We start from the raw sequence: 27,903 nt of genomic DNA, 5'->3' as shown, positions 1-27,903 counted from the left end.
AAAAAGTAAAACTAAAAGTTAGGCCACCGCGCTACCTATCTCCTAGATAATAAATATAATGAACTAAAAAGTCCCCACAAAAGGGTTAACATAAAGCACTTACTGAGCCCTGACGAAGAAGGTCCGGTGACCTTCGAAACGCGTAGGCAATAGAGGCCCTGTTCGGCACTTGTCTCCTGCTCCATTTTCTTGTAGCTCCGGGTGACGTCACCCAGACCACGCCCCCCTATTCCCTGTCGCAGTGTAGCGGCGCCCCTGGCCAGGACGCCGCTTGTCTACTTTCTCGGCGTGCGCGTGGCAGCCAGGCGCCAATAGGGAGGACGCTCCCCTCGGGCCTGTCGCTTCACGCTGCCGTCCGGACCTCCGTACCTCGGACTCACCTCGGACTCACGGAGGAGCATCTGTCTTCATCACTTCAGCGCTCCATCAAGCTTCCGCAGTCCCAGTCCTGGCACTTTAACCACTCAGTAAGTGCTTTATGTTAACCCTTTTGTGGGTACTTTTTAGTTCATTATATTTATTATCTAGGAGATAGGTAGCGCGGTGGCCTAACTTTTAGTTTTACTCCTCTGCATATACATGACAGGCTTGGCACAGTAGCCGTCTAGGCACCTGCAGCTTCCCTTTACTCCTACACCCACTATCATTCGGAGCGCCGGTGTATTTATTATATTATGTATAAAAAGTATCATGTGATCAAAATACAACTTGACTAATAATTCTGCACACAGTGTCTACATACACACAGGCAGATTGAAGACCTGTTGTGTCAGCGTAATCCTTCAGAGGTGCGGTTTACAGAGCAAGAGGAATGGAGCTATTTAAATTTTATATATTTATTTAATCCAGAGAAGTAGGCAGTGTTTATAAAAATAAAAATGTACAAAGATATTCGAAAATGGGAACAAAACAATACGGGGTATACCATCGCGTGGAATAAAAGGGAAAACAAAAGAAAAGTACTAAACCTATGTCATGGAAATGGCTCATAACTAGGTCTTTAGAAGATTGAGATCCCCCAACTTTCAGGATATTTTCACTCCTAGTGGTCCCAGATGGGAGATTGTCATGTTTCCTATCACACTTTAACCTTTCTATGGATATTGAACATGGCATGGATAGCCCGATCAATTTGGCCGATATTAATTTGAAGGTGTTAGGCCGGCCTTAATGTGAGTGAATGCATTATATTAATCACTTTTCCACGACGCTCTCAGCAGATCCCTTGTTGTAATTACCTGTTCAACCTCCATTGAAGTAGGACATCCTGTTGTGAAGTGTCAACTTTCTCTAGTCACCTTCCACGACAGCCACTTCGGAGGTTGTCTTCCCCGCCCTAATAGGGGACAGGAACACAAGAGGTTAAATACCCCTCCCCTTCCTGCACCGCCAGTGTTTTCCTGTCCCCTATGGGGCATGAAGAGTTTCTGAAGGGGCTGCCGTGGCCAGCGACATAGTAACATAGTAACATAGTTAGTAAGGCCGAAAAAAGACATTTGTCCATCCAGTTCAGCCTATATTCCATCATAATAAATCCCCAGATCTACGTCCTTCTACAGAACCTAATAATTGTATGATACAATATTGTTCTGCTCCAGGAAGACATCCAGGCCTCTCTTGAACCCCTCGACTGAGTTCGCCATCACCACCTCCTCAGGCAAGCAATTCCAGATTCTCACTGCCCTAACAGTAAAGAATCCTCTTCTATGTTGGTGGAAAAACCTTCTCTCCTCCAGACGCAAAGAATGCCCCCTTGTGCCCGTCACCTTCCTTGGTATAAACAGATCCTCAGCGAGATATTTGTATTGTCCCCTTATATACTTATACATGGTTATTAGATCACCCCTCAGTCGTCTTTTTTCTAGACTAAATAATCCTAATTTCGCTAATCTATCTGGGTATTGTAGTTCTCCCATCCCCTTTATTAATTTTGTTGCCCTCCTTTGTACTCTCTCTAGTTCCATTATATCCTTCCTGAGCACCGGTGCCCAAAACTGGACACAGTACTCCATGTGCGGTCTAACTAGGGATTTGTACAGAGGCAGTATAATGCTCTCATCATGTGTATCCAGACCTCTTTTAATGCACCCCATGATCCTGTTTGCCTTGGCAGCTGCTGCCTGGCACTGGCTGCTCCAGGTAAGTTTATCATTAACTAGGATCCCCAAGTCCTTCTCCCTGTCAGATTTACCCAGTGGTTTCCCGTTCAGTGTGTAATGGTGATATTGATTCCCTCTTCCCATGTGTATAACCTTACATTTATCATTGTTAAACCTCATCTGCCACCTTTCAGCCCAAGTTTCCAACTTATCCAGATCCATCTGTAGCAGAATACTATCTTCTCTTGTATTAACTGCTTTACATAGTTTTGTATCATCTGCAAATATCGATATTTTACTGTGTAAACCTTCTACCAGATCATTAATGAATATGTTGAAGAGAACAGGTCCCAATACTGACCCCTGCGGTACCCCACTGGTCACAGCGACCCAGTTAGAGACTATACCATTTATAACCACCCTCTGCTTTCTATCACTAAGCCAGTTACTAACCCATTTACACACATTTTCCCCCAGACCAAGCATTCTCATTTTGTGTACCAACCTCTTGTGCGGCACGGTATCAAACGCTTTGGAAAAATCGAGATATACCACGTCCAATGACTCACCGTGGTCCAGCCTATAGCTTACCTCTTCATAAAAACTGATTAGATTGGTTTGACAGGAGCGATTTCTCATAAACCCATGCTGATATGGAGTTAAACAGTTATTCTCATTGAGATAATCCAGAATAACATCCCTCAGAAACCCTTCAAATATTTTACCAACAATAGAGGTTAGACTTACTGGCCTATAATTTCCAGGTTCACTTTTAGAGCCCTTTTTGAATATTGGCACCACATTTGCTATGCGCCAGTCCTGCGGAACAGACCCTGTCGCTATAGAGTCACTAAAAATAAGAAATAATGGTTTATCTATTACATTACTTAGTTCTCTTAGTACTCGTGGGTGTATGCCATCCGGACCCGGAGATTTATCTATTTTAATCTTATTTAGCCGGTTTCGCACCTCTTCTTGGGTTAGATTGGTGACCCTTAATATAGGGTTTTCATTGTTTCTTGGGATTTCACCTAGCATTTCATTTTCCACCGTGAATACCGTGGAGAAGAAGGTGTTTAATATGTTAGCTTTTTCCTCGTCATCTACAACCATTCTTTCCTCACTATTTTTTAAGGGGCCTACATTTTCAGTTTTTATTCTTTTACTATTGATATAGTTGAAGAACAGTTTGGGATTAGTTTTACTCTCCTTAGCAATGTGCTTCTCTGTTTCCTTTTTGGCAGCTTTAATTAGTTTTTTAGATAAAGTATTTTTCTCCCTATAGTTTTTTAGAGCTTCAATGGTGCCATCCTGCTTTAGTAGTGCAAATGCTTTCTTTTTACTGTTAATTGCCTGTCTTACTTCTTTGTTTAGCCACATTGGGTTTTTCCTATTTCTAGTCCTTTTATTCCCACAAGGTATAAACCGCTTACACTGCCTATTTAGGATGTTCTTAAACATTTCCCATTTATTATCTGTATTCTCATTTCTGAGGATATTGTCCCAGTCTACCAGATTAAGGGCATCTCTAAGCTGTTCAAACTTTGCCTTCCTAAAGTTCAATGTTTTTGTGACTCCCTGACAAGTCCCCCTAGTGAAAGACAGGTGAAACTGCACAATATTGTGGTCGCTATTTCCTAAATGCCCAACCACCTGCAGATTTGTTATTCTGTCAGGTCTATTAGGACCAGACGGAGCTCCACTTACCCAGAAGCCGGGCGGCATGAAGGTCGGGTTTCCCTCCTTGATAATGCCGCTCCCGTCTCCTCTCTTCGGAGCGACTCGGGACCTTCCCGCCCCTCCGGCGCTCCCTTTGGGGGCAATGCGGGGCGGTGATGTGCTTGCCGGGGGCCTCCTGCAGCCCCCCGGTTCCCTCCTCCACAGCTGCAGCGCTGGAGGTGGCGCGCGTCCCGGGCTGGGGCCGGAGAGCCTGATGACTTCCGGGTTAAAGCGCGCCACTTCCGGTTCAACCAGGAAGCGTGCCATGGAGCGCACGCCGGCCGGCAATGGCGTCCAGCAGCAGAAGCACGCCATACAAACAGCGGCGGGGGCGTTCTAGGACCTACCCCAATCGGGCCACACGTGGGGGGAGGAGCACTGCACGCTGGACCACCGATCCTTATAAAAAGATCCGGGTAGCAAGATAAGCTGTCTGACTGTTAGCAACCTGACGGACATGGACAGTGACAGACCCCCTTGCTCTGCATCTGCAGATGCCAGCGTTCCCCCTCCTACCAAAGTAAGTAGCAGGTGTTGGGCCCAGCTATCCCCTATATACATATGTGCTTTTATGTATATATGTATATATAGATATATTCCTCTAAGTGGCTTAGCAAACCCTCTCTCTCTCTCTCTTAGGGAGAAAAGGTTTCCGACCCTAAAAAGTCAAGCCGCAAATGCAAAGTGTGTACGGCCAGACTCCCATCAACATACGGGAAAAAGCTCTGCCAATCCTGTACGGATGAGGTCCTGCGCGCCGAACAACCCTCGCTGTTGGATAGCATTAGATCCCTCATTAAAGATGAGGTCCATTCTTCTATGGCTACCTTCTCTCAGATGTCGGTGCCTCAGCCACCCCCTCCAAAAAAGAGGAAAAAAGCCCCAGTAGAATCCGACCCGACCCAGTAGAATCCAGTCCTCAGGTTCAGAGGATAACTGGGAAAACGAAGGCTCCACTTCTACCCCCACCTGTAGATCAGAAAACAAAAAATATTATTTTAGTTCTGAGGACATGAGTGAACTAATCGGTTTAGTAAGAAGCACCATGGGGGTAGAGGATGAAGAAGTTACACTCACAGTACATGATGAGATGTTTGAGGGTCTGAAACCCAAAGACCAAAAAGGGTTCCCGGTGCATAAGAACTTACGAGATCTAATTCTGCATGAATGGGACCTCCCTGAAAAAGGTCTGACTATACCATCGGAACTAAAAAACCGGTACCCATTAGATGGGGATAACTCCTTATGGGAGACCCCGAAAGTAGATGTTCAGGTGTCTAGGGTAACTAAAAAAACTGCCCTCCCCTTTGAGGACTCTTCGCAACTCAAGGATCCGATGGATCGTAAAATAGAGAGTTTATTAAAAAAGTCCTGGGACACCTCCACAAATCTGCTAAAATCTAATATAGCCTCTACTTGCGTAGCCAGATCTCTATTTATCTGGTTACGCAAACTTGAGGATCACTTGACTCAAGGCACCCCAAGAGAGGAGATTTTAGACTCCCTACCCTTACTACAGAAAGCTACAGGGTTCCTAGCCGATGCATCTGCTGAATCGGTTCGAGTAGCCGCGAAAGCTGCCGTTCTCTCTAACTCGTCCAGGAGAGCACTCTGGATAAAATCCTGGGGAGGCGATTTTGTCTCCAAGTCCAAATTATGTAGCATACCCTTTCAGGGTCATAATGTATTTGGACCAGTCCTGGACGATATTTTGGATAAGGCGGCAGATAAAAAGAAATCTCTCCCTGAGCAAAAGACCCCCAAAAAACGCTTTTTTCGTCCCTCCCGTGATCAAACCTCACAGAGAGGAAAAGGCAAAACGGGAAGATGGAGTTATCCTAAGGGAGGCAGGGGAAAAAATATCCTGGCCCCTCAGGCCCAGCAAACCCCAGATAAACAATGACTGTACTCCGGTCGGGGGTCGACTCTCACGATTTTTCACCGAGTGGCAAAACATCTCCACAAATCAGTGGGTCCTTCGTACCATTCAAGAAGGATTAAAAATAGAATTCGTGAGACCACCCCCACATTGCGTAAAGATAACCTCCCTCCAAAACCCAGATCTCCAAAACTCCTTGTTACAAGATCTACAAAAATTAATACAATCAAATGTGATTTCTCAGGTGCCGAAGTTAGAGGAAGGACGTGGTCATTATTCACGCCTTTTTCTAATAACCAAGCCGTCGGGGAAGAACAGAATTATCATAAATTTGAAACCCTTAAACGATTCTGTCCGATACAGGAGATTCAAAATGGAGACAGTCAAATCCGTAATTCCCCTCATCGGTCAGGGTTGGATGATGGCGACTGTGGACCTGAGGGATGCGTATTACCATGTGCCAATCCATCCAGAGCACAGGAAATTCCTCAGGTTCGCAGTCTCCAAGGGTCACCAAATCAAACATTTTCAGTTCAATGTTCTCCCCTTCGGCATCTCTTCGGCCCCTCGGGTTTTCACAAAGATTATGGCGGAAGCGATAATCTTCATCCGTCAGCAGGGAATATGCATAGTCCCGTATCTAGACGACCTGCTTATCATGGCTCCATCTGCCTCCCGTCTGGAAACAGACGTATCAAAGTCCCTAGAGATATTACAAACCCTGGGTTGGATCCCAAATCTGGAGAAATCGGAGGTCCATCCCTCCACAAGATGAAAATTCCTGGGGGTGCTACTGGACTCGGATGTAAGAACATCTTTTCTACCCAAAGATCATCAAATCAACCTTGTCCGCAAGGTAATCAAATTCAGAGGCCAGCGTGCACCGACCCTCAGAGAATCGATGTCTGTACTAGGGTCCCTGACCGCATGTATACAATCGGTTTCCTGGGCCCAGGCTCACACACGAACTCTCCAGACTTATGTTCTCCTACATTCCAGGAGACGACAGACTCCATTGAATCAGAAGATTCTTCTCCCTGGCCATGTGAAATCGGCGCTAAAATGGTGGCTAGATTATCAAAATCTCCAGAGAGGGGTCAGCTGGGACCACCTTCCCCTAAAAACACTCCGCTCAGATGCCAGCAAAAGAGGCTGGGGTGCGGTGGTAGAGGGTTTCCACTTTCAGGGACAATGGACATCGAACATCAGCAACAGCTCCTCGAATCTAAGAGAATTGAAAGCTGTGGAGGAGGCCCTAAAGGCATCATCTGCACTGATCAAAAATCATCACGTTCGTATTTACTCGGACAATATGACCACAGTGGCCTATCTACGACACCAGGGGGGGACAAAGTATGCCTCTCTAAAAGAAGTGGCCGCAAGAATATTTTTCTGGGCAGAGAGGAACCTTCTATCGGTCACAGCAGTACATCTGAGGGGATTGGACAACACTCAGGCGGATTTCCTCAGCAGGAAAGACGTTCATCCGGGAGAGTGGTCCCTAAACCAAGCAGTATTTCAGTCCCTAGCCGAAAAATGGGGTACTCCAGAGGTGGATTTATTCGCCAACATTCAAAATGCGAAGGTGGAAACATTTTTCTCCCTTCATCACAAAGACAAGGCACAGGGAATAGATGCCTTTTCACACCAGTGGAAATTCAACCTTGCATATGCCTTTCCTCCCATTCCCATGCTGGCGAAAACCCTGCAAAAAATCAGGACAGACGAAGTGACCACAATCTTGGTTGCCCCATTGTGGCCCGGGAGGAGTTGGTACGGCGCCCTATTAGATATGGCCCTGGAAGGTCCCTGCCTTCTACCTCAAAAGGCCGATCTCCTACACCAGGGTCCTCTACTACATCCGGACCTAAACAGACTGAACTTGGCTGCATGGCTACTGAAGCCACAATCTTAAAAGCTAAAGGACTCTCAGATGACGTAATCCAGACCCTTCAAAAAAGCAGAAAGGCAGTAACCAATGCCATCTACACTAAGGTCTGGAAAAAATTTACGTCCTGGTGCTTCCCAGAAGTTCCAGACCCCTTCAATCCTGATATAGCAAGGATCTTACAATTTTTACAGAAGGGCTTGGATATAGGCCTTACCCCTAGCACACTCAAAGTACAAGTATCGGCCCTTAGTAGCTTTTTTGACTCAAATTTAGCCAATCACCGCTGGATCAAGTGATTTATGACAGCCGCATCCAGAATTCGTCCTACACTCCGTACTAGGGTACCCTCCTGGGACCTCAATACTGTACTTAACGCACTAACCCAGGATCCATTCGAACCCCTGGATGCCATATCCATAAAAAACTTAACTTTGAAAACAATCTTTCTAGTCGCAATCACTACGGCTAGACGTGTTGGTGAATTACAGGCCCTGTCAATACAGGAACCCTATTTAACGGTCACTGCGGATAGCATTGCACTAAAACTAGACCGGTCCTTTTTACCCAAGGTGGTCTCAAATTTCCACAGAGATCAGGACATTCTACTTCCTTCTTTTTGCCCAAACCCCTCCAACCCTAAAGAACAGGCCTTCCACACCTTGGATGTTCGCAGGGTGGTTCTATTTTACTTACAACAAACTGAAGCCTGGCGAATTGATCAAAATTTATTCATTCAGTTCTCCGGACGAAATAAGGGAAAGAAGGCGGCAAAAAACACCATCGCAAACTGGATCAAACAGTCTATTTGCTTGGCTTATTCATCGCAGGGACTGGATCCACCTGCCCCTCTGAAAGCACACTCTACCCGAGCAATGGCAACATCGTGGGCAGAGAGGGGGAATGCCTCAGCAGAGCAGATATGCAGAGCCGCCACCTGGTCGTCCATCCATACGTTCACCAGACATTACCGGCTAAATTTCAATAGGGATTTAACGTTTGGCAGATGTGTTGTGCAGGCCGTGGTCCCTCCCTAGAGAAATTAGCTGTTGGTACTACTCCGAAGTGGCTGTCGTGGAAGGTGACTAGAGAAAATAGAATTATTCTTACCGTTAATTCGGTTTCTAGGAACCTTCCACGACAGCACTAATTCCCTTCCCTACCTGATATTCTTATTGGATGATTCCTGCACTTTTGTGGTAACTATACATGCTACTGTGTCCAGGAAAACACTGGCGGTGCAGGAAGGGGAGGGGTATTTAACCTCTTGTGTTCCTGTCCCCTATTAGGGCGGGGAAGACAACCTCCGAAGTGGCTGTCGTGGAAGGTTCCTAGAAACCGAATTAACGGTAAGAATAATTCTATTTTCTCACTACTTCAGTTATAAATAATCCCATATGTTCAGTGTGAGGGTGAAATGTTCCCTCTCTTCAGGGGTCTTTATGGATTTTACACTTTTTCTCTATGACAGACAACATACCAAAATCAAGTCAAAGCTGTTACACTTTATTGCTTCTTTTTATTCATTTATTTTTTTTATCTTTTTAGTAGCAGAACTTAGACCCACTAGTAGATTGTCTGGCAGTTGATTTAGGCTATGTGCACACGTTGCGGATTAGCCTTAGGAATTTCTGGTGCGGATCCTGCCTCTCCTGGCAGAAAACTCGGCTGCGGATTTGTCGCGTTTTTTTGTGCGGACCTGCAGCGTTTTCTGTGCGTTTTTGCTACGGATTTACTGCGTTTTTTACCCTTGCGGATTTCTATAATGGAATGGGTACAAAAACGCTGCAGATCCGCAAAAAAGTGACATGCTACTTCTTTTAATCTGCAGCGTTTCCGCAGCGGATTTTCCACAACGTGTGCACAGCTTTTTGTTTTTTCTCATTGATTTACATTGTACTGTAAGGCTATGTGCACACGTTGCGGATTGGCCTTAGGAATTTCTGGTGCTGATTCTGCCTCTCCTGACAGAAAACGCAGCTGCGGATTTGTCGCGTTTTTTTTTTTGTGCGGATCTGCATTATTTTTGTGCGTTTTTGCTGCGTTTTTTGCGGATTTGCTGCGTTTTTTTTACCACTGCGGATTTCTCTAATGGAATGGGTACAAAAACGCTGCAGATTTGCAAAAAAGAAGTGACATGCTACTTCTTGTAAACACTGTTTCCGTAGTGGATTTTCCGCAACGTGTGCACAGCTTTTTTTTTTTTCTCATTGATTTACATTGTACTGTAAATCAATTGCGGAACTGCAGCGTTTCTGCACCGCAAAAAAACGCTGCGGATCCGCAGAGAATCCACAACGTGTGCACATACCCTCAGTCCTCACTTATGACCACTGCTATATTGAATTCTGATTTTTATTTTTTTTTTTTATAATAGTTTATACGTCCGTAAAACTCTCTAGTGTGACTCCGGCCTTAGCCATACAGAGAGACTCTGGAGGGACGGAACGCAGATTTTCCTAGAATAATTTGTGGACCCCATACAGAGCCCCTAAGTGATAGAAGAGCAGAATCCCCCCTCAAGTGACCCAATTTGGGAATTTATCTACAGATGTTGTGACTATTTTGACTCCATTGGTGTTTTCCAAAAACAGGCAGCAGAGGATGTTGCTTACTGAAAATTGCAAACTCCAGTTATAGTGACCATTACGCTGCAGTGACCAGTAGGTTATACCCAGCTCATGCTTTTGGAGACACGCATCTGTAAATTACCGTATTTTTCGGACTATAAGACGCACCGGACCATAAGACGCACCCCAAATTTGGGGTGAAAATTGCAGAAAAAAAGATTTTTTATAAGATGGGGGTCCGTCTTATTGTCCGAATTTACAGTATCTTACCTGAGGGCTGGTGGCGGCAGAGCAGGGTCACAGGAGGCAAGGTTTCGGTAGAGGTGGGGTGATGCTGGGATCAGGAGGTGCTGGGATGAGAAGGTGCTGGGATGAGAAGGTGCCCGGGATCAGGAGGTGCTGGGATGAGGAGGTGCTGGGATGAGGAGGTGCTGGGATGAGGAGGTGCTGGGATGAGGAGGTGCTGGGATGAGGAGGTGCTGGGATGAGGAGGTGCAGTGAGAGGTATGGCGTGAGAGGGGTCCCAGGCTTACCGTGCAGGCTTCCGGTGGCAGAGGAGGCGCAGTAAGTGGGGTCCCTTTCTCCGGTGAGGTGATGGTGCAGCAGCCCGGTAAGCAGGAGAGCCGGGTGAATCCTGCTGTTAGCGGTGGTGGCGGCCATTTTCCTGAGGCCGCGCGTGCGCAGATGGAGCGCTCTGCTTCCCGGGCTTCAGGAAAATGGCCGCGGGAGGCCGCGCGTGCGCAGATGGAGATCGCGGCGGCCATTTTCCTGAAGCCCCGGGAAGCAGAGCGCTCCATCTGCGCACACGCAGCCTCAGGAAAATGGCCGCCACCACCGCTAACAGCAGGATTCACCCGGCTCTCCTGCTTACCGGGCTGCTGCACCATCACCTTACCGGAGAAAGGGACCCCACTTACTGCGCCTCCTCTGCCGCCGCACCTCTGCCACCACGGTAAGGCCTGCATTTCGACTATTAGACGCACCCCCCATTTCCCCCCCCCTTTTTTTGGGGGAAAAAGTGCGTCTTGTAGTCCGAAAAATACGGTAGGCGGGCTCTCATCACTACAGAAATGCCAAACATTTGGACGCTAAATGTGGTTTAGGCACACTGGGGCTCAGAAGGGAGGGGGGCATTGGGATTTGGGAACGGAGAATTTGCTGAATTTCTTTTGGGGGGCGAGGAGCCATTTAAATTTTTCCAGAGCCTTTGTGCTACCAGTAACGTGGAAGCCGCCTATATTTCCATTAACAGATGACAGATCTGAGTGGGGACTTGCTTTTTTGTGGATTGAGTGGAAACTTTTATTGGGAACATTTTACATAACATTGGGGATCAGTTATTTGGCATTCTACGCTGAGCACTTACTTTGGGGTTTCCATCTAAATCTTTGAGTGACGTGATTCAGATGAAACCCCCAAGGGATCCATTCATTATAATGAGGCAGCAGAGTTACTCTGGACTCCGTCTGACCTCTGTTCAGTGGTGTCCTTCTTTTCAGAAGTGCACAAAACTGTGGCCGACGGCACTTTTATGCAATCCTAAAAAGACGGACACCGCCGGATCACAGGTCAGACTGCATCCACAGTTCCTTAATCTGCCTCATTATAGGGAATCTTCTGCCTGAGGTTCCGTGTGAATCACATATTTCAGAGATTTACACGGAAACCCCAATGCAAGTGCAAATGTGCGTTGAGCTTTACTGCGAACTTTGGGAGGCAGAATGAAAAAATCCACAGCAGGTGAAGAATTGGTTTTATATTTTACGCCGTTCCTCGTGTGGTATAAATGATTAGGCGACTTTATTCTTCGGATCGGTGCGATTCCAGCGATACCAGATTTATATAGGGTTTTTATGTTTGGCTGCTGTCACACACTAAAAGATGCTTTTAATTGCAAAAAAATAGTTTTTGCATCACCACATTTTGAGAGCTATAATTTTTCCATATTTCACCGACAGAGTCATGTTATGGCTTGTTTCTTTGCGGGACGAGCTGATGGTTTTTATTGTTATCAATTTTGGACACATGACTTTTTTTTTATTGCGTTTTATTCCAATTTTTGGAAGACCGAATGAACAAAAACAGCAATTCAGAAATTGCTTTTTTTAAAAATACCGCTCCATGTGTACTAGAATTGGTAAGGCAGCTTTATTCTTTGGGTCAGTACGATTACAGCGATTCCCAATTTATGTAGTTTTTCTATGTTTTGGCGCTTTTACACAAAAACTATTTTATAGAAAAAAAGATCATCATTTTTTGCATCGCTTTATTATGAGAGCTATAACCTTATTTTTTCCCTGGTGGAGCTGTATGATGGTGGTCTTGTTTTTTGCGGGACAAGATGACATTTTCAGTGGTACCACTTTTTTATTTGCATCTATCTTTTTTATCGCGTTTTATTGCACTTTTAATTCGGCGGAATGATAACGCATTGTTTTGTGACTAATTTTTTATTTACTTTTTTTCTTGTGTTTACTGAAGGGGATAACTAGTGGGACAGTTTTATTGAGCGGGTGGTGACTGATGCAGCGATAACAAATATGTGTACTTTTATTGTTTGTTTTTATTATTTACATAAGTATTTTTGTTTTTTACTTTATTTGGGGATTTTTATAAAAAATAAATTAAATGTATAACTTTTTTAACTTTTTGACATGGTCGCCGGATGAGACATCACTGTTTGTCAGATCGCTGATCTGACACTCTGCACTGCAGAACATTGGAGGGGTTAAATGCCCGCAATCAGTGGCGTTGCTGCAGGGTGTCAGCTGTCAGAGCTGACACCCGCACCCGATCGCCGCGTTGCTTAGTGTGAGGTTGCGTGATCAGTGCGCTGTACCCGCACTGCTTTATGCGGGAACGCAGCTCCTGCCGAGCAGTACATGTATGGTGTATGTCAGGAAGGGGTTAAATATAACTGTTTAACAGTGTGTGCATTGAGACAAATTGTTTCCAAAGCATAAGTCATCATTTCTTTCCTTTATTTAAAATGCCTCATCAAGGCAGTGTTTTGGTCGTAAGCAGCCTCTTTTGAGCATAAGCAAAATGGCAGAGAAAAGCGAACCTGTGTGCGTTGGTTAATTTTATTAACATTTTTTGCCCACTTCATTGCTCCAATAGTCTAATATTAGATATGCACGCGTGCTGCATGAATACAGCTTTGCTTTTGGAACCTAATTCTGCTTAGATTTTCTTTCTCATCCGATCTTGTAAAGACATGGTTGTGTTTTGTTCACATTTAATATAAAAGGTCTTTTTATTTTTTGAATAACCGTTTTAATTGTCTACCTTAGATACAATATAGCCCATGATCTTAATGTCTGCTGTTGCCACATGGTCATTTCCAGCAGTAAACATACATGTAGAAACTTTGCAGCCTAGCATTTTTCAGTTTCCTTAAGTTCCAATTTAATTTTGTAGAAGGGAAGAGTAGTCGGTATTGTAAAAAAATATAGGATTACGTTGTTGTAATCGGCTTACTAGTTGTATTTAACAATTGTAGGCGCCACAACATTACAGCTGGCAATTTTTGCAAATTGCTTTCCTTGCTTGTATCTACAGGTCAACTGCTGTACTTTTATTTAATGTTAAGCATTTTTGTTAAGATTGGGAAAATTTTGAACAAATACCCCTACCACCCCCTCACCAAAGAAAAACAAATGGGTAAAAAAAAAAAACAGTTACGGTACATATTTGTCTTATGGCAATGGTACACCAAACAACCATACAGTGGTCTGTTTCTGCATTTTTAGGCAGTATTCCTATGTCCTGGCACTAGTTTTTACGTGGTGCCTTTGACCAAGGGACGTTCATTTCAACTATTCCTAAAACTTGTAAATAAATGATTACAGTAAATCGACATTTAACTGGGCAGGTCTGTTTTGTCACATCGGTTTGAATTGTCACCTACCGACACATAGACGCCACACTGTTACAGGCAGGCTGTCGATTTATCCTTTGTCCAACACCTGCAATTTGACAGCCTCCTAGCTTTTTGGGTTGATGTCACATTTTTTCCAGAGTTGGCCAAGTTTGTCGTGTATGTGAAAACCAAACATTGCATGGGCAAGAGACACAGTAGGGCAAAAAAATATATCGGATAAGCATAAGAATGTGTTAGGCAGTGCTGGCAGCATACATCCTGGCAGTAATCGTAACAAGTGCATGTCAGATTTGGCCTCCTTTTCCTCTGCCAAGCTTATTTGTGGAGAGTATATTTGTCACTACTCGTCTCAATCACAGCAAGATGATGTAACCTCTGACAGCGACACTACCAACTCAAGGCAATGTTCTGCTCAGTCCACCTCCCCTCTGCTAGAACACTTAGGGTATGTGCACACGTTCAGGATTGCATCAGGATTTGGTCAGGATTTTTCATCAGTATTTGTAGCCAAAACCAGGAGTGGAACAATTAGAGGAAAAGTATAATAGAAACATATGCACCACTTCTGTATTTATCACCCACTCCTGGTTTTGGCTGCAAATACTGATGAAAAGTCCTGACCAAATCCTGATGCAATCCTGAACGTGTGGAATATTCAGTCCATCAATAACCTGTTTCTGTTCTGCACCATGTAACTCGCAGCACCCCGGGGGCAAAGGAGCATACTGCAGGAGAATAACTTGTTCAGTTTGGTTTATTGGAAGAAATGAACATTCGAGCTTTATTCTCGGATGAGAAGGGGTCAGAGGAGATGGAAGACTTGATTTTCATGCCAAGCTGTGTTGCTGGCTCTGTGAGTTGAGGCGTTGGAGCCTTTGGGAGTGGTAGTAGCCCTCTGGGTCAGCGCAAATCTGAAGGTGGGAATCGGGAAGGTGGACAATGAGCTCTGGCCATTTCCCTGGAATGATGATGATGGTCTGGTGGACAATATTTTGTAATCGGACAAGGGTACCAAGGAGATGATGTCATCAGAGTGGAAGTTATTGGCTTTGGCAATATACAGTTCAGGCAATGTGGGTAAAACAGCATTTTGGGCAAAATCTGCTTATTCTGCACTGTAGCAGCTGATGTTGCAACTTGTTGATGGAGGCTCAACAGGGCCTGAAAGCTCTGGTGGTGGTAGCGAGTCCGATGTACTGGCATCTCATGTGTGTGAGTTCTTTTCCACTTTGTTGGAGGACCATTCTGTTACTTTGTGTAGACAGTGTTGTTGGAAAAATTTATTCTAGATTCTACTGGTAAAATCTGTAGCGTAACTGCTATTTGTGCAAATGATGCTGTATTGTGAGTGTTTCTTGAAGCTTGTCTGTCTTACATGCAAGTTTTATCCACATTTTTGATGATTTACCTTTAGTACTCAAGAATATGTGGCTGATAATCCTGCATTCAACACTTTCTATTGACCTATTTGAGATTGGTTACTATTTTTGAGGTGTTCAAAGACCTTTATATATTTTCCATTGCACAATATCTATACAGAAGCACAAACAACTTGCCACAAGAGGTTGGCGTCTTTAAATATAGCTCATCTAGTAGGAGGAAGGAAGTTTAATGAGATTTCTTGTTTTATTTCACAGTTGTATGGAAATAGTGACCCTGCTTTACAAGAATCCATTCTAAGAATGAACTACCTGAATGGCTCTCATTGACTACAGTACAGAATAGATGAAATCTATGACTTATCTCATGATCTCAAGATACAAACCTGTTGTTTTGAAGATGGTAACACAATACCTATTGGCCAACAGCTATCGGAAGAAAAACGAAAAAGAAACCCTTTAAAAAAAGCTTTCGTTAGTATATGTAAAAAATAACCCAAATTCCTCAGCAATAAAAAGGAGCATAGGAGGGTCTGGTACAGGTTAACCCAGGAGAAAATACACACTGGGATAAAAAAAAATATTTGCGCTTAGGATTTGGCATTGGTAAATGGCAACTAGGAGAGGTCTAGGAAAGATAAAATGTGTAATACCCTATATGCCCCTTCCTGACAGCGGAGGTTGGCACCCTTGATGCACGAAATGGTGCCCACGCTCCATGTTGACTGGCCTTACCTGACCCTCCAAGGACTCCCTAAAAAAAACACCACCTTAGTAAAGGGGTTGTGTGCTGGGTACAGGAATACTGCTCACTACACAATAATATACGGTATTATAGATACAGCGATACACTTATCTCAAGGTGCCCCATCCTGAAGTGTTTTGTCTGTCCGGAGGGGGCAAACTATGGGCATTTTTTTACATGTGTACCTATATCTAATATAGATTTACTGTGTTTCTAGGGTCATGCATACATACACCACGCCATTTGTGTTTAGTGCATGACTTGACTGCCTCTAAAACCCTTCTGTGATATATAGGGTTTGTTGTCTCCTCGTATAATCATTTTTGAGACCTCATTTAAGCCATTCCTTTTGCACGTCGTATAGAGACAGTAATTATTCTATGCAAGGGCGCTTACAACATATCCGTATAAGGATAAATCTTTTTTAACATTGAGCCATATTCCTGCACGGCTCACTGTTGACTAGACACACAATATTACACATCTATACTATGCACTTTAAGCACTTTATGTAGGTGTTGGTGATGGCTTTTTTTAGGGAGTCCTTTGAGGGTCAGGGAGGGCCAGTTGACGTGGAGCTGGAGCATCATTTCTTGCATCTATGGTCCAACTCGTCTCAAACCATCTCAATTGAGTTCAAGTTGAGTGATTGTGGAGGATTTGACATAGCACTCCATCCCTCTCCTTGTGGGTCATATAGTCTTTTATAACTTGGTGGTGTGTTTTGGGTCATAATCATGGTGCAACACAAATGACGGCCCCACTAAGTGCAAACCAGATGGGATGGCTTCTCCTGGCAGAATGCTGTTGTAATTATGTGAATGTGATAGCAATGCTCTGTAAGTAAACCATGGAATAAATCACCAGCAAAGCACCCACACCATCAAATCTGCCCCTCCATGCTTCAAGGTTGAGTAGCACACATGCAGAAACCATCCCCTCACATTTCTAGCATCTCGCGAAAACAGGGCAGTTGAGTCAACATTTGAGATTTTTGATACCATTAGACCTCAGAACAGACTTCCACTAATCTAATGTCCACTACTTCTGTTGTTTGCCCCAAACAAGTCTCTTCTTTTTGATTGCGGTCCTCAATAGTGGCTTCTTTGTGCAATACGATTATAAAGGTCTGCTTCTCGCACTCTTCTCTGAATAGTTAACATTGAGATGTTTCTGATAATTGATGTCTGTGCATCATTTACGAGGGCTGTTATTTGAGGTGCTATCAGTTTACTGTTTCAGAGGCTATTAACTCTGATGAAGTTTAATTCTTAGTCTTCATGAGAGCCAGTTTCATCATAGCAATTGATGGGTTTATAACTGCACTCGAGAATACCTTCAAGGTTCTAGCAATTTTTTTTCTGAATTGATTGAACTAAAAGTAATGATTGCATGTTGTTTGCTTAGTTGAGTGGTTCTTGCTATATTCTAACTTAGAACAGTTGTGGCATAAGGCTCAGCACTGTGTGGAAAGGTGTTACCAACTTCTGTAAAACACCTGATCAAGGCAAAAACATTCTGAAGGCCGATGATTTAACAAATGAACATGAACTCTTGTTCATTGGAAGCCATTCAAGGTGACTGATGAAACTGAGAGCATGACAAGGGCACGTTTTAACACTGTCAGTAGCGTTCAATGGGGATAGAAAGGTTGAGCAAATATTCTAGTTTGTGTGGGTGTCATTTTTTGATAATTAAGTAAATCAAAGACCGCCCCTGAGGACCCTACTCTCTTATTTAGACTAGATTTCTCGTGACGCATTTTCTCTTCTACACATATTATTGGTAGGAAATAGTGTTTCGGAACGGATAATTTTTTTTGGTTAATAGATGCTAATTTGTAAGTCGGTCCAATTTATTAAAGTAAGAGTTTACCGTGCTCTTGCAGTGTTCAAGTATTCCAGGGTGAAGTGATGAATGGAGTGGATTGCGGTGAATAGCAGAGGGATGCCTGAGCAGAATTACTAATTGTACTTTCTCGCTTTTTTGCTTCCGTTGTTAATTTTTCTTGCATAAATGACGGCAGCTTTGTGAAAGGAAATGTGTGTCTCAGCAAGGCGTGTTCTGACCTTTCTCTCAATGGAAGAAACAACCTGCAGGGAACTCGTAGCAGAGCGTTTTCTTTTAGCGCTGCCTGCTTGCGGGATTACACATGACTCATTTAAGTGCTGGAGAGGATTGGATGACATTTTGCCTGTTTTTAGTACAGCACTTTATTCCATAATCCCATTACTTAGGATTCATCACGAATCATTATTATTTCTGTTTATAGTATTTTACTACATATATAGAATTGCAGCGTTCAAAGCCGATGTTGCCAGAAATGGTGACAATAACCTGAAAGACCCCATAGTTCTCTGTCAGGTGACGGCTCCTATGGCTGATCAGAAATATGGTGTTTGGTGATAAAAAAATATAATAAATGATAGAATACACTTTAATGGTCCGTTCTGTACACGCAGGGGATGCTGCACAGTTCTTCAGTATGGAGTCATTTCATTAATTGATCCATGTGAGTTCCAGTGAATTAATAGATTGCATTCTAATGCATATTGATTACAACCTACATTAATAATAAATTACATTTATAAAACTATTTTAGTCCCTTTATTAGTCTGGGAGGTCTGATAGTCTACAACTGTGTTCTATATTTGATTAGTTAACATTAGAGCAGAGCTTTGGATGAAAAGTCTGAGATCATTTCAGACCGCTGTGATGAGATGGACTATGTAGTTTGTGCTGGTAGGAGTTCGGAAAGTGTTCTGCGGTGTTTGTACACAGTGTTGTTCCGGAATTGATGGAACAGCTTAACTTTTATGGCCAGACATTTTTTTTTTCTCCCATTGTTCCAGGAGCCATACGTGTGTGTGTGTATATATATATTTCCATCAACGATCCATATGAGGATTTGTTTTGATACGTAACATGTTTGTTGCTGTAGGCATGTTGTGTTATGTCTAATTTCACTTGCAGTACACAATAGATCAATTACAGAACCAATGATACGGACATTTCAGTGTCCTTGGTGCCATTTTTCAACACAACTATACCAGGCCGCTGCCGCATGTTGCTCATGTCACTGTGAAAAGCCTGCGTAGCCTAAATATGCTTAAACATGGCCTACAGAGTCTTCAGACTTGTCGCCAATCGAACAGAAGGTCAGAAGTCATCAGTTGCAAAGAGAGCTGCCAGCAGTGGATTCTGATGATTTGCAATCCGCATGGCAGAACATTCCTCCGTGAACCATAAATAACCACATTGATAACAGGCTAATGCTGTAAGTGCGTGTATTTGTGTTCATTGTTTTGAAAATTTGGTTTCTAATTTTTCACCATTTGGATATCATTAACATGTTTATTGATCTGTGATATCCATAATTTGATGATGGGTATTTGCTGCGTTTTTTTAATGTAAACTTTCTGCAGTATTTTTGCACCTATTAGCTTGCGGTAGGGTGCGAATACACTAAACCCTCATGTGTTGTTTTTTTTTTTTTTAACCTGCCGATTTGCCAACTTCTAATGCAATTCTGATTTGAAACCCGCACCCTAGGTCAATTTACACCGCATAAAAAAGCATGGGAATGAGATGTCTGTAAATCCCGTCCACTTTGCCGGAACTGTAACATCCTGCATTTTTTTGCTCCACAGACTCAAGAACTTGTCAAAAAAACTTTGTGGGAACTTAACCTTGTTGCAATTTTAATTTTTTTTCAACTCTATACTAGTGAATTGAGTGATGCCGCACATGTCTAGTTGGCGTGTGGCTGAGAGCATGCATATTGCATACTTGCGGCCCGCTCTCGCTGCCGCCACCGGCAGTGACTGCAGACTGTCATAATAAACCTGGACAACCCTTTTTTTTTTAACAGAAGGGCTAACTAGGCTGTTATGAGGACTGTCAGCAGACTCCTGGCTGTCATGGTTACCCATCATCAGAGATTGACAGTGGTGTTTAAATGGTGAAACTGCACCAATCGGAACGTGCGTTGATCACCACAGTTGGGCTACGTTCACATTAGCGTTTTGCGGGGCTGCGTCCGGCGCAGTCGCAGCGACGCATGCGCCATGCGCCCCTATATTTAACATGGGGGAGCCCATGGACATGCGTTGTCTTGCGTTTTGTGACGCATGTGTTTTTTTAGGCGCAACAGAAAACGCTGCATGATGCAGTTTTTTCTGCGCCAAAAATAATGAAAAAATGAACGCATGCGTCACAAAAAGCTGCGTTTTGCATGCTTTTTTGCATGCGTTGTGCGTTGCGTCGCCGACGCAGCACCGCAAAACGCTAATGTGAACGTAGCCTTACATGGGAGTAAGTACTGTATCACAGTTGGAATGGAATTCATATTGCAGGTGTGAACTCCACCAAAGAAGGTTTTGTAGTTTTTGGATTTTTAACAAAATAACCTTTGTACTTGGCTGCAAATCACTAAAGGTTTTATTTAGACTACTGGCTTATTAGAATATTAATTTGAGATAATTCATGAATTTCAGTCTGTTCCAGGCCATTCATTTCAGATCCCTCATTGGTTTGTAGTAGACCATCTCTGCATTCTTCGGCTCCTTATTCTCCTGATCAGCATTCTGATACAGGTCTCTTGCAGTCATGTGCTATTTTCAATCCTTGGTGCGAGTTCGGCTGTTCTATTTTTACCGTTCACACATTCTTAGTGAATTTGTAATTCAATGTATTGCGCAGCAGCATCTGGTTGACTTCTGTTTGTTTTCATTCATTTTGCAGGGCAGACAGTCCTCATAACAATAGTTGGATGGGTGTCAATCCTGCTTCTCCTAAGAGCATAATCAGCCGAGATGCCTGGAAACCGTTAACCTGACAGTAGCAGCCAGAAGTGAGTGCTTTTACCAAGGCTTCTTTTTTTCAGTGTATCTTGCTAAGTCTTAAAAGCATAAAGTCTGCAGTTGGCTATGGCCTGCTTTCATACTGTGTTCTGGGCTCTTGTGTTTTGTATCTCTTGTGTCAGATGCAATCTTATTTCATCACATAGCTTCCTGACTGTGTTTTTTTTTTTTTTTTTTTTTATTGTAACCGACAATCAACCATTAAAGTGGTTGTCCGATATCCATTATGCACTTTATAACTCTATATCTTTAAAGGAGTTATCGGGGACTTTTTTTTTTTTTTAATTAAGGAGGCTACGTGGGGACCCATACTGTATATAGGAGGCTACATGGGGGCTAATACTGTATACAGGAGGCTACGTGGGGACCCATACTGTATATAGGAGACTACACGGGGGCTAATACAGTATACTGGAGGCTACGTGGGGATCCACACTGTATATAGGAGGCTACATGGGGGCTAATACTGTATACAGGAGGCTACGTGAGGACCCATACTGTATATAGGAGACTACACGGGGGCTAATACTGTATACAGGAGACTACATGGGACCCATACTATATACAGGAGGCTACGAGGGACCCATACTATATACAGGAGGCTATGTGGGGACCATACTGTATACAGGAGGCTACATGGGGGCTAATACTCTATACAGGAGGCTATGTGGGACCTATACTGTATACAGGAGGCTACATGGGGGCTAATACTCTAAACAGGAGGCTACGTGGGACCTATACTGTATACAGGAGGCTACATGGGACCCATGTTGCATACAGGAGGTTACGTGAGGACCCATACTGTATACAGGAGGTTACGTGGTTACCCGTACTGTATATAGGAGGCTACATGGGGACTAATACTTTATACAGGAGGCTATGTGGGGACCCATGCTGTATACAGGAGGTTACGTGGGGACCCATACTGTATACAGGCGGTTACGCGAGGACCCATACTGTATACAGGCGGTTACGTGGGGACCCATACTGTATATAGGAGGCTACATGGGGGCTAATACTGTATACAGGAGGTTACGTGGGGACCCATACTGTATCCAGGAGGTTACGTGAGGACCCATACTGTATACAGGAGGTTACGTGGTGACCCGTACTGTATATAGGAGGCTACATGGGGACTAATACTGTATATAGGAGGCTACGTGGGGACCCATAGTGTATATAGGAGACTACATGGGGGCTAATACTGTATACAGGAGGCTACGTGGGGACCCATACTGTACATAGGAGGCTACATGGGGGCTAATACTGTATACAGGAGGCTACATGAGACCCATACTATATACAGGAGGCTACGTGGGACCCATACTGTATATGAGAGGCTACGTGGGACCCATACTGTATACAGGAGGTTACATGGGGACTAATACTGTATACAGGAGGCTACGTGGGACCCATACTGTATATGGGAGGCTACGTTGGGGCTCATACTGTATATAGGATGCTGCATGGGGACTAATACTGTATATAGGAGGCTATATGGGGGCTCATACTGTATACAGGAGGCTCTGTGGGGTTTCTTACGGTATATATGAAGCTGTGTGTGCTCTTGCGGTATATAGGGGGATGTGTGTGGTCTCTTACAGTTTATAAGGGGGACTGTGTGTGGGCTCATACGGCATATAGGGGGATGTCAGTATACTTAACTCTGCACAATATTAAGTGATAACATATCGATCTATATATATAATTGTCTAAGGGGTACTTCCGTCTGTCTTTCTGTCGGCAACTTCCGTCACGGAAATCCCGCGTCGCTGATTGGTCTCGCCAGCTGCCTGTCATGGCTGCCGTGACCAGTCAGGGATGGGCACAGTCCGATTAGTCCCTCCCTACTCCCCTTCAGTCAGTGCCAGGCGCCCGCATACTCCCCTCCAGTCACCGCTCACACAGGGTTAATGCCAGCGGTAACGGACCGCGTTATGCCGTGGGTAACGCACTCCGTAACCGCTGCTATTAACCCTGTGTGACCAAGTTTTTACTATTGATGCTGCCTATGCAGCATCAATAGTAATCAGATGTAATGTGAAAAATTATAAAAAAAAAAAAACCTGCTATTCTCACCTTCCGTAGTCCGACGATGCGCTCGCGCCTGCCGCCAGCTTTTGTTCCCAGAGATGCATTGCGAAATTACTCAGAAGACTTAGCAGTCTCGTGAGACCGCTAAGTCATCTGGGTAAGTTCGCAATTCATCCTGGGAACGAAAGATGGCGGCAGCCGCGCGTGCATCGCCAGAGCTTTGCTGGATCCCGCCGGCGGGTGAGCATATAACTATTTTTTATTTTAATCATTTTTTTTTTAACAGGGATATGGTGCCCACACTGCTATATACTACGTGGGCTGTGTTAGATACCATGTGGCTGCTATATACTACCTGGTCAGTGTTATATACTACATGGCTGCTATATACTATGTGGGCAGTGTTATATTCTGTGTGGGCAGTGTTATATACTACGTGGCTGTGTTCTATACTACGTGGGCTGTGTTCTATACTGCGTGCTATATACTACATAGCCACTGTTAGATACTATGTGGGCTGTGTTATATATTACGTGGCCAGTGTTACATACTATGTGGGCTGTGTTTATATACTGCGTGGGCTGTGTTATATTCTACGTGGGCAGTGTTATTTACTGCATGGCCTATATTCACGCATCGGGTATTCTACAATATGTATGTATGTATGTATATAGCAGCCACATGGGATATACCACAGGCCACGTAGTACTCCTATATACTACGTGGCCTGTGCTATATACTATGTGGCTGCTATATACATATATACATACATATTCTAGAATACCCGATGTGTTAGAATCGGGCCACCATCTAGTTAGTTATAATTATTTTATATTACGGTAATTGTAATAATATTGAGCAGAATTAATTTCAGCCTATTAGTTCGCCCCTCCACAATAGTCATTGTCTCTCATGTGGCCCCTCTGGAAAAAAAAATTGCCCACCCCTGATATGTCATTAATTCCACAGCACTTTACAGTCATCCTCATATGCAACACTCTTTTTAAAACAGATAATAAACAGTAAAGGGAGTATACAGGGATAACCAGTTATAAGGCTGACAGAACCTAGCAGGCCCTAAAAACACATATATTATTGGCCATGCAGAAATATCTCAATGCACAATGTCATACCATCAATAGGTTCTAGCACACGTACACGATATATTTGATCTAAGGTGCACCCATAACTCGAAATCAACCACCATATATACAGAAAACACCCCAGATATTACTTATTTCATAAAGGAGTCTTCAAACTAAGATTCTCAGTCCCTTTTCTCAAGCATGTTTCTCCCCACCACTCTTGGGGTTCATCAGGGAACGCGAAGTAGGGAATGACCATAATGGGTCAGAGGGACAGTAATTCAGTGTTTCATTCCCCCTTAACCACAAGGGAACGATGCCCTTGCTTTTCATTTGAGATCCCCAGAAGGATGGTATATATCGATACCTTGTATATACCCATTGTTTAGCACTGGTGATACTGGGGCTTCAAGAGACTGCCGACGTTGAGCGCCATGTTGAGTATTTAGGGTGCCAACCTACACAGTTAGGTAGGTTAAAAGTTTTTTAGGGTCTGTTAGCCTTATAACTGGTTATTCATGTATACTCCCTTTATTGTTATTTTTTTGAATATACTTTTAAAATAGGACAAAAGTTTGCAGGCACTCTGTGTCTGGAGACTGCTGAATCGTGACCGTATTTCGGTGCGCACACTCTTCTGGATTCCCTGGTATTGTCGGTGCGAGCGTGTGGTCATGTGACTGCATGCATTTGCTTTATATAGCAATCAGGTGCCGACTAGGTGTGTTTTTTTTTTACCCCTTTTTTTACTTTGGCGTGCTCTATAACATATTCGAGTCTCCGTGCCTGCATGTCTCATGGCTGTTCCACAGCCGCTACACATACAGGGCAATTCCGGCCCGTGATGTGACTGTGGAACAGCCATGAGACATGCAGACACGAAGACTCGAATATGTTACCGAGCACGCCAATGTCACTCGGTTAGCACCCAAGCAAGCTTGGATAAGACCTTATCTGACCCCTTTTGTCCATCCCTAGTAGATTCCTCTTGCAAGTCGCCACTATATTTTATATATGGAATTAAGAAATAAACCACTTGTTCAAAATGGCCATAAAAGAGGTCAGAGAAAACACGTCAGGAAAAGCCATGCATGCCACGTGCACATACCCTCAGGAATTTAAGATGAAAGGTTGTTTAGCAAATTAGGTCAAAGTTGTATTTATTTTCTCTTTTTATTTGTCTTTTTTTTATTATGGCCTAAATAGATAAACCAAGTCCCTAGTGATGAATGTAAGTCCTAAGTGATTCCCTCATCCTTTCTGTGCCTGACCTTATAATGTAAGCGGTCCGTATTCTTTATGGTTTAGTACACCCCTCTCCATGAAACTTGAAGCTGCCAAAACCTCTTGAGGAATTGACTGTTTTAACCTGCTTTCCGGTAAACTCTCCATCTATTGCAGTAACCCTTTCATAGTGAAGCCTAATGGGTAAATCTTTGCACTTAAGTGAGCATCAATTGGATTTGTCTTTTACCAGCACAGCAAATGCAATAATGCGAGGTTATAAAAAATACATTTGTGTAAATGCTTTGTCGGGGAGTAAAGTTTGGCCAGAGCACCTGCTTTTCTGCTGCGTTCCGTTTGTAGTCCATAACAGATCATTAAGGATGTAAAGCACAGACGGTTTTCATTGTAGACACTGGGTACTGTTCATGGGAACGTAGATTATGTGATACGGTACTTTAAAGACTTAGAAAACCGTTACAATGAAGAAGTTGATCCCTAATGAAAGTGTTTCTTACCAGTTATAGAGTATCATACTCCACCATAGACTGACACGAAGTTTGCGCTCTTTCTTTCATAATGAACTTCTCCAATATAGATTTGTAGATTAATAACAACTTTTTTTGCTGCTGAGCTCAGGGTCATAAGAAATAATGCACCCTTTCAATAAGTTATAAAGAATATTGGAATTCGGAGGGTTTTCGACTACTTGGATAAACCCTTCCCAACCTCTGTTTGCCTCCAGTAAAATCATAACTGTATTTAATATTCTCCTCTGGTATCGGCGCCGCTCCAGTGGTGTCAGCACTGGCTTCGTTCTTCTTCGGACAAATCAAGACTTCCAGGGGAAGTGAGAGCTGTGGCTGCCTTCTCATTACTTCTGGATGTCAGTTACGTTTGTAGGAGAGGTGAGTGAAGCCAACGCTGATTGGCCGCAGGGGTCGTATGACCGAACGATGTGACGCGAACCTCAGGAGAGACCTTGCCAACACCGCTAGAATGGCATCGGCACTGAAGGGGAGTAGAAGTGTCATTATTTCATCTGCATGATTCAGAAGGGGTTGTCAGAGTTCCCAAATGTATCTACTATATAATTGTCTAAGGGTCACTTCCGTCTTTCTGTCCTTCAGTCTTTCTGTCTGTCACGGATATTCATTGGTCGCGGCCTCTCTGTCATGGAATCCAAGTCGCTGATTGGTCTCGCCAGCTACCTGTCGTGGCTGCCGCAACCAATCAGCGACGGCCAGTCCGATTAGTCCCTCCGCTACTCCCCTGCAGTCACAGTGCCCGCTCCATACTCCTCGCAGTCAGCGCCCGCTCCATACTCCCCTCCGGTCACCGCTCACGCAGGGTTAATGCCAGCGGTAACAGACCGTGTTATGCCGCGGGCAATGCACTCCGTAACCGCCGCTATGAACCCTGTGTGACCAAGTTTTTACTATTGAGGCTGCCTATGCAGTGTCAATAGTAAAAAGATCTAATGTTAAAAATAATAATAATAAAAAAAAAAAAAACCTGCTTTTCTCACCTTCTGTCGTCGGACGATGCGCTCGCGCCGGCTGCCATCTTCCGTTCTCAGAGATGCATTACGAACTTGCCCAGAAGACTTAGCGGTCTCGCGAGACCGCTAAGTCATCTGGGTAGTTTCACAATGCATCCTGGGAACGGAAGATGGTGGCCGCATCACACAGCTTTGCTGGATCCCAGGGGTGAGTATATAACTTTTTTTATTTTAATATTTTTTTTTTAACAGGGATATGGTGCACACATTGCTAAATACTGCGTGGGCAGTGTTATATACCTACGTGACTGGGCAATATACTACGTGACTGGGCAATATACTATGTGACTGGGCAATATACTACGTGACTGGGCAATATACTACGTGGCTCTGTGCTGAATCCTACGTCGCTGGGCAATATACTACGTAACTGGGCAATATACTACGTGGACATGCATATTCTAGAATACCCGATGCGTTAGAATCGGGCCACCATCTAGTCTACTATATAATTGTCTAAGGGTCACTTCCGTCTGTCCTTCTGTCTGTCACGGATATTCATTGGTCGCGGCCTCTGTCTGTCATGGAAATCCAAGTCGCTGATTGGTTGCGACAAAACAGCCACGACCAATCAGCGACAGGCACAGTCCGGCGGCAACATGGCCGCTCCATCCTCCCCGCAGTCAGTGCCCCCTCCATTATCCCCTCCAGTCAGTGCTCACACAGGGTTAATAGCAGCATTAACCGACCGCGCTATGCCGCGGTGTAACGCACTCTGTTAACGCTGCTATTAACCCTGTGTGACCAACGTTTTACTTTTGATGCTGCCTATGCGGCATCAATAGTAAAAATATCTAATGTTAAAAAAAAAATAATCGTTATATACTCGCAGTCCGTCGGCCCCTCGGATACACAACATGCCTTTCCCGCTCGCGACGCTCTGGTAACCGGTCCATGCTGCAATCTCGCGAGATGATGACGTAGTGGTCTCGCGAGACCGCTATGTCATCATCTCGCAAGACCGCAATGCACTCT

General features: G+C 44.0%; 1 protein-coding gene across 1 annotated transcript in view; it reads left to right on the top strand.

Annotated features, from left to right (window-relative positions):
* Positions 1-27,903, top strand: part of OTUD7A (OTU deubiquitinase 7A) — a 353,497-nt gene that overhangs the window by 84,362 nt on the left and 241,232 nt on the right. The window contains exon 2 of the mRNA XM_069765825.1: positions 20,906-21,014. The gene's annotated coding sequence lies outside the window, so the exon portion shown is untranslated. The remainder of the gene's footprint in view (positions 1-20,905; positions 21,015-27,903) is intronic.

Source organism: Ranitomeya imitator, chromosome 4, assembly GCF_032444005.1.
Source record: "Ranitomeya imitator isolate aRanImi1 chromosome 4, aRanImi1.pri, whole genome shotgun sequence".
In the NCBI taxonomy this organism is placed as follows: domain Eukaryota; kingdom Metazoa; phylum Chordata; class Amphibia; order Anura; family Dendrobatidae; genus Ranitomeya; species Ranitomeya imitator.
Note: the sequence above shows the minus strand (reverse complement) of the source record. Positions and strands in the feature narration are given on the sequence as shown.